Genomic DNA, 12,744 nt, shown 5'->3' on the forward strand with positions numbered 1-12,744 from the left:
TTATGCTGTAAGAGACAAATAGAAAAGTTGTGGTTAAGGTGTGAGATTGATAAACTAGCAGAGGTGTTAAAAGAAAAAGTGCGGGTGTGTGGTTGAATTTAATGAGACCTCTACAAGAGATTAAAAGAGGATTGTGTGGTTTATGAGTAACAAGATAATACTGTATATGCTACAGCAAGTTAATAAGAAGACCTGAAGAAAAAGCTACTTCGAAAACGCAGGATAAGATGGAAGAGCAAGACTGAAGAAAAAAAAAAAACTACAATGTCAGGAAATTAAGGAATTAACCAAGGATATGAGTAATCTTAAAGGAAGTGAAGAATGATAAAAAAAAAATGAAAAAAAGAGGTAAGAAAATACTGGATAAGACTAAACGATATGGTAAAAAAAAATCTAATTGCGATGATTTTGAAAATATTGCTATTGCGATTTGAACTGCAATACTACTAACATTTTTTTAAAACTTTCGTAAAAAGTGTTTCCTTTTGACCAAAATTAAGTCATGGGCAAACATGCTCTTCTGCCAATAGAAATACTGTTCAAGAAAGTATATTAACACTTGAGTCCTTTTAAAAAGAAACAGACTACATAAAAAAATTCATTAAAACATAGTGGCAAAATAAGTTGTTATAATTAAGTTAAGAAAGTATTATGGAAATATATATTTGAATTATTATTAATATTATTATATTAACCATATTATTATAAAACAGTAACATTTTTGTGTAATATTTTCTTAACCTGCATGTGGCATTGCTATGCGGTCCGGTTAAACCCAAGCTTTTATCTTGGGGGAAGATGTTTCTGTTTGTAGTAGAGTTGACAATGCCTTTTAATGCAGAGAAATGCTCTCATCCACTCTTCTTTCCGCAAAATCCCAGTGAGGTTCCTTTTTTATATATATATATTTTTAATCCCCTTTTCTAACCAAATTGGCATGCCCAATTCCCGCTACTTACTAGGTCTTCATGGTGGCGCGGTTACTCACCTTAATCTGGGAGGTGGAGGACAAGTCTCAGTTGCCTCCACTTCTGAGACCATCAATCTGCGCATCTTATCACGTGGCTTGCTGTGCATGACACCGCGGAGACTCACAGCATGTGGAGACTCATGCTACTCTCTGCGATCCATGCACAATTTACCATGTGCCCCATTGAGAGCGAGAACCACTCGAGACCACGAGGAGGTTACCCCATGTGACTCTACCCTCCCTAGCAACCGGGCCAATTTGGTTGCTTAGGAGACCTGGCTGGAGTCACTCAGCACGCCCTGGATTCGAACTCGTGACTCCAGGGGTGGTAGTCAGCGTCAATACTCGCTGAGATACCCAGGCCCAACCCAGTGAGGTTACTTTAGATTTGGACAGTAACTTTTAGTGGCTAAGCATATTTGGAATTACACGTGTATTTTGAGTATGTGTAAATACAGTACAGAGAACAGCGCTGCTTAACATTAAGTTGTAACTGTTTTAGATTGTAACAAATCAAATAAGACCTTTTATTGTTACAGCTGCCTCCTGGGACTTTGATTTGTCTTTAAACCTGGGATCTGCAAAAAGAACTAACCACAAGGGGTCCTCTGAGTCATTCCTTATAAGAGAACAGCTTCCAGTGCATGGGAAGGTAAGTGCTTTTAAGGTTTAGGCTAAGATTTGACTTTCACAATCTGATAAAAAAAAAAAAAAAAAAATAGGGTTAAAGGTAAGATAAAAATACACAGAGAAACAACTGGAAGAGAGACAATCCTATCAAAAGGATGATCAAGGGTAAATTACTAGAACCTCTACTGTCCATCCAAGGGTTGATGGAATGTGGAAGGAAAACTTTGTAATGCTGCTGTATTCCACAAACAGAACATGAACCTTACATTACAGTTCTCAATGGAGGGATCTGAACGTTGGGCCAGTATAACCTATGCAGGTGCCCAAGATATATCCAAAACATATAACTATATAATTAGTATCATCAGTATCATTAGAGGTTCAAAATAAAACACAATTTAAACCTAAAAGCGCTACAACAAACCATATTTCTATGGTTTCATAGTTCAAAACTGACAGATAATATTTTTGAGGAGATGTGCAAACAGAAAATAATTTACCCTTAAAGTATGAGTTTACATTTACATTTAGTCATTTGGCAGACATTTTCATTCAAAGCAACTTACAGTGCATTCAATGTAATGGTATACACTCACTAAGCACTTTATTAGGAACACTATGGTCCTAATAAAGTGCCCAACGTGGTCTTCTGCAGTTGTAGCCCATCCGCCTCAATGTTCGACGTGTTGTGCATTCTGAGATGATATTCTGCTAACTTCAGTTGTTCAGAGGGGTTATCTGAGATACTGTAGCCATCAGCTCGAACTAGTCTGGTAATTCTCCGTTGACCTCTCTCATTAACAAGGCATTTCCGTCTGCAGAACTGCCACTCACTGGATGTTTTTTGTTTTTGGACCCTTCCAAGTAAACTCTAGAGACTGTTGTGCGTGAAAATCCCAGGAGATCAGCAGTTACAGAAATACTCAAACCAGCCCGTCTGGCACCAGCAATTATGCCATGGTCGAAATCACTGAGATCACATTTTTTCCCCATTCTGATGGTTGATGTGAACATTAACTGAAACTCCTGAACCTTACCTGCATGATTTTATGCATTACACTGCTGCCACACGATTGGCAGATTAGATAATCACATGAATAAGTAGGTGTACAGGTGTTACTAATAATGTGCTCAGTGAGTGTACATTTTATCTGTATGTGTTCCCTGAGAATCAGACCTATGACCTTGTCGTACTGTGTATGGTTATGTATGTGACCAATAAAACTTGATTTGACTTGACTTGACTTGGTGTTGCTAGCACCTGCTCTACCAATTGAGCTACAGGAATTTTAGCTTTCTTATAGTGGCACAGACTCACAATTTGGCCAGTGTTTGTATTATGCTATTGTTTTGCTTGTCCACCCTGTACCGTGCTAAAGTCCTCAGTAGGGCTTTTCCTAAAGACCCACGCTGAGAAAGAATATGCCTGTGGAGGTACCGGATCCTCCACACATATATATGCACTTATTTAGATTCTCTTACATCACACTTTGACACAGAACTGTCCCAGGTAACATACAAATTAAATTAATTAAATTCATACTTAAAAAGTAAAGAAAAAGTCAACTACTTCAAACACAGTCAAACATAGATACACTTGTATGCAGGCCAGGGCTGCGTTTCCCAAAAGCATCGTAAAGATCAGGCATAACCAAATAAAAGATACATTTCTAAATGTGTTTATAGTTTTTGCAATCATTAAACAGTAATGACCAACAAATGTAGGTGCAGTTAAAAAAAAAGGAAAAAAAGTTGATTCCGTGTGATAAAGAGTTTACAGGTTTAGGAAAACTCTGTTTATGTTTCAAAGCAATCTTATTGGCACTTTAAATCAAAGTAGGCTACTGTCCATTCAAATATGGTACAACTGAAATAGATCACAGCCTTTCACAATATCTGCTTCAGTTAATTAGGAAATCATTTGTAAAAAGTTTAATAAGTAACTAACTGTACTATGTGTTGGTCAAATAACTGAGCATTAAAGTTTTTATTCAAACACAACTGAAATGTACTGTTTGATAGCAGTCTGCATCCGTGTTAAAATGTATTTTCCTATCTTGACCACAAGGTGGCACTGCATAACAAGACGATTACACGTGTTTGCAAAGTAGCACTTTGCGCTGTACACAAATTGATATTTAACTGCAGTCGTACCTATGAGCAGGTGTCTCATGTATAAGGTTGCCACTTTTGAAGTTTTGAAAATAAGGGACACTTTTATTTCCATTTATCATAAACTTTGTAGTTTTTTTTGTGGTCTTAGGAAATGAAAGCATGTCCATGTTGGAATCTGCCTAATTTGGTCAGCTTCTACCAAGTAACAGATGACTTTTTGCCAAAATAATGAGTTTGTTTGTTTTAAGTAGAGCTTAATTGGAAGCAAAGCCTTTCACGTCAACAACAAAATATATGGGAAGCGTTTTCTCCTCCCTCGGTTGATGAGTCTATTTATTTTGCAGTTCTAACTATGCAAGGTAATCATCCCGATGCCCTACTCACTACGAAGGACAGAGCTCTTGATGTGGGCACTCTAAAGGGAGCATGCAATTACTGTATAAGTGTACCCTTTGCAAACATCTTGTGGAAAGGCCATTCATGAAAAAAATGCATTTTCTTACTTTCATTTGGAATGACCCTTCATTTGGAATGAGTGGCTTCACCTTCCCGCTGTTCCCTTCAAGGGCGCAAAAATGCAGTTTGGAAAACAGTTTGCTGCAATTTATTATTTGCATTTAGCATTGTTTCTTCACTGCTGTCTGCTGTCCCCTATTACAAAAGACCTGCAACCCATTTTTGGGACACAACCCACCAGTTTTATAGCAGTTTGCTTTACTACAGTTTGACCTCTTGTCATGTTCTCTCTGTTTGAGTGTGAAACACATTCTATGTTTTCTGGTGCTTGTTTATGAGCTTGCCCTTGATCACTTTTCTACATCCCTCCTTCTTAATCTCTCCCTTCTTAGTTCAGGGTCCTCCTCCACATTTTTCAACTTAGCCTCTTTTAGCTCTATTTAAATTATCTGTCTATGAACATTCCTTCCTTTCTTCCTTCCTCTTTGGCCCCTGCACCCCACACTATCTATCTACTAACACAGACATGCATACCCTTATGAAAATCGAATGTTCATGGTAAATTTGCCTCAAACTTGCCGCCAATTCGCCACTGATAATTTTCACATGCAAATGAGCTTTGCGGCAAACATGCAGCAAATTTTCTATTGTTGCCAAAGGTTGACCGGAGGTTCATCACTACCAGCCAAGTGCTGGAAACTTCTGGCAAACATTTGCGGCGAATCAAATGCTTATTTGCATGTGAAAATAACAAGTGGCAAATTTACTGCACATTTGCGGCACGTTCACAGCTAGTTTAGATTTTTTGTAAGCTACGCACACATAATAGACTCATACAAACACATACAAACTCACAGGGCCTGATGTAGGTGAGAGTTTCTCTAAAGCTGAGGGGAAGTACTGTTTCTTTGGCCCGTCTAGAGAGCTTCCTGTCCAACTCAATAAACTGGTCTGTTATGTAGATGTTCTCAAATTCATCCTTATGAAGGGATTGGGTTTTGTACAGAATGGCCCTGTTTATTAATGCATAAAAAAGAGACACAAAGAAGCACATGTAATTCAGACTTAGGCTTCAATTTAGCATTACCTTAGGTTTCAATTAGCATTGTATAGCCTTCATTCCTCAAAACAATGATTGACTGACGAGTTTCTAGAGAAAGCTGTTTCTTTTTTGCCAATTTTGGCCTAATATTGACCATAAGACATGCCAGTCTATTGCATCGTGTGGCAACTCAAAAACAAACACAAAGACAATGTTAAGCTTCATTTAACGAACAAAATAGCTTTCAACTGTGTTTGATATAATGGCAATTGATTTTCTAGTACTAAATTAGCAATTTAGCATGATTACTCAAGGATAAGTTGTTGGAGTGATGGCGGCTGGAAATGGGGCCTGTCTAGATTTGATCAAAAATGACTTTTTTCAAATAGTGATGGTGCTGTTTTTTTACATTAGTAATGTCCTGACTATACTTTGTGATCAGTTGAATGCCACTTTGGTGAATTAAAGTACCAATTTCCTTCTGAAACAGCAAAATCTGTACATTATTCCAAACTTTTGGCTGCTATTGTATACAGTTGAATTCAGAAGTTTACATACACCTTAGCCAAATACATTTATACTCAGTTTTTCATAATTCCTGACATTTAATCATAGAAAACATTCCCTGTCTTAGGTCAGTTAGGATCACTACTTCACTATTATTCTGACATTTCACATTCTTAAAATAGAGAGAATGATTTATTTCAGCTTTTATTTCTTTCATCACATTCCCAGTGGGTCAGACATTTACATACACTTTGTTAGTATTTGGTAGCATTGCCTTTAAATTGTTTAACTTGAGTCAAACTTTTTGGGTAGCCTTCCACAAGCTTCTCACAATACGTTGCTGGAATTCTGGCCCATTCCTCCAGACAGAACCGGTGACAGGTTTGTAAGGCCTCCTTGTTTTTTTTAGTTCTGCCCACAAATTTTCTATCGGATTGAGGTCAGGGCATTGTGATGGCCACTCCAATACCTTGACTTTGTTGTCTTTAAGGCACTTTGGAGGTATGCTTGGGATCATTGTCCATTTGGAAGACCCACTTGCGACCAAGCTTTAACTTCTTGGCTGAAGTCTTGAGATGTTGCTTGAATATATCCACATAATTTTCCTTCCTCATGATGCCATTTATTTTGTGAATTGCATCAGTCCCTCCTGAGGCAAAGCACCCCAGCAACATGATGCTGCCACCACCATGCTTCACGGTTGGGATGGTGTTCTTCAGCTTGCAAGCCTCACCCTTTTTCCTCCAAACATAACGATGGTCATTATGGCCAAACAGTTCAATTTTTGTTTCATTAGACCAGAGGACATTTCTCCAAAAAGTAAGATCTTTGTCCCCATGTGCATTTGCAAACTGTAGTTTGGCTTTTTATGGCAGTTTTGGAGCAGTGGCTTCTTCCTTGCTGAGCATCCTTTCAGGTAATGTCGATTTAGGACTCGTTTTACTGTGGATATAGATACTTGTCTATACCTGTTTCCTCCAGCATCTTCACAAGGTCCTTTGCTGTTGTTCTGGGATTGATTTGCACTTTTCGTACCAAACTACGTTCATCTCTTGGAGACAGAATGCGTCTCCTTCCTGAGCGGTATGATGGCTATGTGGTCCCATGGTGTTTATACTTGCGTACTATTGTTTGTACAGATGAACATGGTACCTTCAGGCGTTTGGAAATTGGTCCACAATTTTTTTTTTCTGAGGTCTTGGCTGATTTCTTTTGATTTTCCCAAGATGTCAAGCAAAGAGGCACTGAGTTTGAAGGTAGGCCTTAAAATACATCCACAGGTACACCTCCAGTTCTCAGTACACCTCCTATCAGAAGCTAACTGGCTAATTGTCTAAAGGCTTGACATCATTTTCTGGAATTTTCTGAACAGTTTTCCAAGCTGCTTAAAGGCACAGTTAACTAAGTGTATGTAAACTTCTGACCCACTGGAATTGTGATTTAGTCAATTAAAAGTGAAGCAATCTGTCTGTAAACAATTGTTGGAAAAATTACTCGTGTCATGCACAAAGCAGATGTCCTAAAAGACTTGCCAAAACTATAGTTTGCTAATATTAAATATTAAATTAAATGAGTTTTAATGACTTCAACCTAAGTGCATGTAAACTTCTGACTTCAACTGTACATATATTGTGGAGTGTCTTCCATGTCGGAATTAGCATCGCCCCTGGCTACCACAATCACCTGCACATGGAAATGCCGAAACCACCAGAACTGGGAACAGCTGGCACCAATTCCTCACATCAGCAGAGCACTACATAAACCACCACAAAACACTCACACGGGAAGCACCAACGAGAAGACTGATACTAATGTTTCTCTCTGTCTCCATTTTCAGACTCTGACTAAAAAGCCATGAGCACCGCAAGCCACCTCTACACCCTCACACTCTTGAGGACTCAGCCTCTCACACCCAGAGAAAAAACGCCCGAGCACTTCAGTGCATTGCCAGCTGCACTTCTTGTATAAAGAAGAGATGTATTAAAACATCTCTGGAGACGTTGAAGCATTTCCCTTTGTCTGTGCCTCATTCTCAACCCTGCTACAATATATTCTGTATATATATATATATATATATATATATATATATATATATATATATATATATATATATATATACATTGCATTCATAAAGTATTCAAACCCCTTCATTTTTTTCACATTTTGTTATAATTGCAGTTTTATGCTAAAATGATTTAAATACAATTTTCACATCAATCAAAGCCACTCTTGCATCGTCTTGGCTGTGTGCTTAGGGTCACTGTCCTGTTGGAAGGTGAACCTTCGGCCCAGTCTGAGGTCCTGAGCGCTCTGGACTAGGTTTTCATTAAGGATATCTCTGTATTTTGCTGTGTTAAGCTTTCCTTCAACCCTGACCAGTTCCCCAGTCCCTGCCACTGAAAAACACCCCCACAGCATGATGCTACCACCACCATGCTTCACCGTTGGGATGCTATTGCACAGGTGATGAGCGGTGCCTGGTTTTTTCCAGACATGACGGCTGGAATTGAGGCCAAACATTACCAATCTTCGTTTCGTCAGACCAGAGAATCTTGTTTCTCACAGTGGTGCTTTTTTGCAAATTCCAAGTGGGCTTTCATGTGTCTTGCACTGAGGAGAGGCTTCTGCCATAAATCCCAGATCAGTGGAGTGTTGCATTGATGATTGTCCTTCTGCAAGTTTCTCCCATCTCCACACAAGATCTCTGGAGCTCAACCAGAGTGACCATCGGGTTCTTGGTCACCTCTCTTATCAAGGCCCTTCTCCCCTGATTGCTCAGTTTGGCCGGGCGGCCAGCTCTGATATGCATTTTCAGCTGTGAGACCTTATATAGACAGGTGTGTGCCTTTCCAAATCATGTCCAATCAATTGAATTTGCCACAGGTGAAGTCCAATCAAAGTGTTGAAACATCTTAAAGATGATCCAGAGAAATCAGATGCACCTGAGCTAAATTTCAAGTGTCATAGCAAAGGGTCTGAATACTTATGTCAATGTGATATTTCAGTTTTTTCTTTTTAATAAATTTGCAAAGTTATCAAAAAGCAGGTTTTTGCTCTGTCCTTATGGGGTATGGAGTGTAGAATGATGTGGAAAAAATAAAATAAACATTTTAGCATAAGGCTGCAACATAACAAAATGTAAAAATTGTTTTTTTTTAAATGAAGGGGTCTGAATACTTTATGAATGCACTGTATATATATATATACATGACTGACACAGTGAATATGGCTAAATTTGCATCTTTAGTATTGCAGGTTATGGATGATGTGGAGTTTTGAGGTACATACTGAAGATACGTATGCCAGTAGGACCTTGAGCTCCTGGAGGAGGCCCAGCATCTCGGATACTCCTTCCATGACGTCCTGAGCGGCCTCCTGCATGGACTGACTGTTGTTTAGCTGCAGGTCAAAGTGGATGGAGGTGGAGATGTTGAATTCAAACTCTTTCTTAATTCGATCGAATGCCTCAATTGTTGCTAGGGGTAACAAAAGGTATGAAAACAGTTATATCAATAATGTATCAGATTCTGCTAGATAACTCTCTTTGTGTTCCAAATGACATGAGGGTTATATTTAAAATTTTGTGTTGAACTATACCTTTAATAGTGTGTTAGAGGTGCATGATTTAGAGACACTCCATGTTAGTAAAGCACTCAGTACTGTGTAGAATAGGACCAAGCTCAAAACAGCTATACTTATGAAAAGCCAAAGCAGTCTTTATATGGTCAACAATATATGATGGTAGGATGCAGAACAGCTGTCCCACTGTTGGAAAAGTTCATATTTAAAAAAAAAAAAAAAATTAATTTAAAAACATCTGTACATTTGGTATCTTTTCAAATCTTTTCCTCAATGTTGCAACATTATTTTAAAACATAACATGCAACTTCATAAGTTTATTATTCAGAGGGGCACTGCACTAAACCACAAAACTATGCTCCATAGGGCTGTGCTTAGATTGATGCTAATTCTATAGCCATGTTTGGATCTGAAGGCATGTCAATGGCAGCTATAACACAGCAATTCATTTGAAATGGAAAGTATGTATTTTACACACACACAGATACTGTAGCATTAAACGGTACTTAAATGTAACAAACTTCTCACACAGGATCATATATTATATCATATATAATCTTTGAGAGAGTCATCGCCAAAATATGAATAATGGTACATTAAAAAAGGAAGGCAGAGTTAGACATCATATCATACCAAATATAATAAAACCAGATGACCGTGACACAAAAAATAAACAGGATACAGTAAATTACAGTAAGCATCAGTACACCATGGCCATGAGACTTCCTGTAAAGAGTATAATAACAGGGCTTTCAAGGTACTGATCATATGCCAGAGAAATTAACCATGTGCAAGCCCACAGAGAGGCCTGAATCCTTCCAGGAGGTGGCAGAGAAAGAGAAGACAGTGAGCAGCTCCATGCAGTCTTTACTGGCCTCATCAATATTTGATATTGTATGCCCAGCATGTCATTACACACATCACCAATATTCGCCAAAATATGTAGTGCATTTCTCAGAATACGAGCTGAAAAGTTGACATAGAAAGGGTTAAGACTCCAAAAATGCCTAAACCTCACCTCAAATCAGTACATAAATGAATGACCACAGGGTGGTTTGCCCATTGTGACGTCATCGCAGAATGCTTTGCTGACTGGCTAACTCACCAACATGCCGAACAGATTCTGTCAAAGCTGTGATGAACTTTAGTGCTTGGCCTGCCATTGAGTAAGCATTCCTCCCCATCTCTTTAATCTTACTCAGGGTAGCTAAACATAAAAATAAATTCAGTTTTCAAATTATTAGGACAGAAATATGTGGAACATGTAATATGTCCAGGGTGCTCAGTCTTGCCCCAGTGGCATTTTATACTGTAGAATCATACAGACTCTAGAATCCTAAAGTAACCATGGCAGTTTCAGTTAGGATCAACTCAACCCTTAACCCATTTAATCGCACCGGTTACATTTGTTACCAAAACTTAGTTTGAAATTTGAGGGGTCTAACAATAATAGTTGATGTATTTTACACATAATAATCAACTATAAATGGCAGTGCAGACGGTCTTGATTTTATGTTTGTTTTTTTGCACCAAAACAGACATAATTTTGTAATATATTATCATTTTCCACCCTGTCTGTGTTCCTCTGTCTGAAACGCTCGGTTTTGGCCTAAATGCATCCTTAAAACTTAAATGTAAACGGCCACTGTTTTCTCTCCTTGCTCTCTGCAAAGACGTGTCACATCACGTCAAAAGCAATAGAACTCCTTATAATAAATTATGTTGTCTACACTAGATGCACTGCCCTGCATGCGCTGGTGCTACAACTACCAACAACACAAATATACGGTTTAGAAAGTTTGTGTAGACCCATCCAGTGTAGACAGCCTCAAGCAGTTGTGTCACATTGCATCGTGTCAGCACTATAAACTATCAAACAGTCATGACATTTGAAATATTCATGAATGGAACTGTAAGGTTTTGCAATCGGGTCCAAGTGTTTTTGACCGCCCCATTCCTTTGCAAAGCTTGAACAGAAAAAGCTTAATATTGTTTCACAAGCAATCCATGCTGATATGATCTGAAAATGCACATACATAGTCCAAAGCACCGTGTGAACTAGGCGCACACACCCTGTATCATCCTGCACTGAAATGCACATCACTGGAAATGTACCAAGATGGTCAGAAACGTCCATCTAGTGCATGTTAACATACACCGACAATTAAAATTCAACAGGTTAAATATATAACCCCTAAACTAAGTTTATAGTATGTTATCTAATCTAATGAAGTAAGTACGTAAATGAAAAGATTAAGTCTAAGTCTAGATAGGCTGAGGCCTCAGAGATGAAGTCTTTGCAGAGAGCAAGGAGAGAAGAGCTGAAAAGACATTTGTCTGAACATATGATAAAATCTGCATGCGAGCTTGGTTTATCTCAATGTTTTGTTCTAACAGAGAAAGCAAAACATTCAGCCTGGGTCTCGATGAAATTTCAGGGCCAAAAACAGTACTATTTAAGACATAATTTTTAGTTATTTTTTTTTTATCATAACCATGACTAATTCTAGCACTTAGGGATCATGAGAAACAAAACATAGTCACTGAACATTGAATAAGAAAATAAATACTTAATATGCCTGCATACAATTTGAGTATTATCAAGTACATTGATAACAGGAATAGATAAATAATTACATGAATGTGCATTTATGAATATGACTTCATAGCCGATTATAATTGATTCCAAGTGTAATATCATATAAGCAAAGTATAAAATAAAGATAATCATCTGTCCACATACATCAACAGCGTTTGTCGCATAATATTGATTACAACAAAAAATCATTTCGACTCGTCTTAGCAAAAATCGAGGATACAGTGAAGCACTTACAATGGAAGTGAATGGGGCCAATTTCTGGAGGGTTTAAAGGCAGAAATGTGAAGCATATAATTTTATAAAAGCACTTACATTAATTCTTCTGTTAAAACTCGTGTATTATTTGAGCTGTAAAGTTGTTTAAATCTTCGTTTTTACACTCATTTGAGGGTTTTAGGTTTTGTTGACATTACATCATCATGGCACCTCAGTTGTAAAAATGGCTATAACTTTACACACAAAAGGCTAGTAAGCGATTTTATCACACTTAAGTCATGTTAACACGCATGCTGTTTCTATCTTGTTGCAATACTTTTGAAACAGTGAGTATTTTAACGTTTACAGATTGACCCCATTCAATTCCGTTGCAAGTGCCACACTGGAACCCTGATTTTTGCTTTTTTAAATAAAAGGCGGGTCAAGTCAAAATGTATTTGTAGTAATATCTGATGTGTGTGTGTGTCCGTCTGCGCTCTTTCCCCGTTGTCTTTTCTATGTAAAACGCCCTAGATTAACGTCTTGTCTCGCTGTCTTTTTTTAGCGTCTCGCGTAGGAGCGTTTTAAAAACGCGTATCAAGACACCTGCTTTCTGCTCTCTTCAGGACGCTGCGTCTACATTTTTTAGCG

General features: G+C 38.1%; 1 protein-coding gene and 1 pseudogene across 1 annotated transcript in view; one reads left to right on the top strand and one right to left on the bottom strand.

Annotated features, from left to right (window-relative positions):
* Nucleotides 1-11,436, bottom strand: LOC127454561 (DC-STAMP domain-containing protein 2-like; annotated as a pseudogene).
* The window catches only part of dcst1 (DC-STAMP domain containing 1), a 21,828-nt gene continuing 18,822 nt past the window's right edge, over nt 9,739-12,744 (top strand). The window contains exon 1 of the mRNA XM_051720295.1: nt 9,739-9,760. The gene's annotated coding sequence lies outside the window, so the exon portion shown is untranslated. The remainder of the gene's footprint in view (nt 9,761-12,744) is intronic.

The sequence above is a fragment of the Myxocyprinus asiaticus genome, chromosome 16, assembly GCF_019703515.2.
Source record: "Myxocyprinus asiaticus isolate MX2 ecotype Aquarium Trade chromosome 16, UBuf_Myxa_2, whole genome shotgun sequence".
Classification (NCBI taxonomy): domain Eukaryota; kingdom Metazoa; phylum Chordata; class Actinopteri; order Cypriniformes; family Catostomidae; genus Myxocyprinus; species Myxocyprinus asiaticus.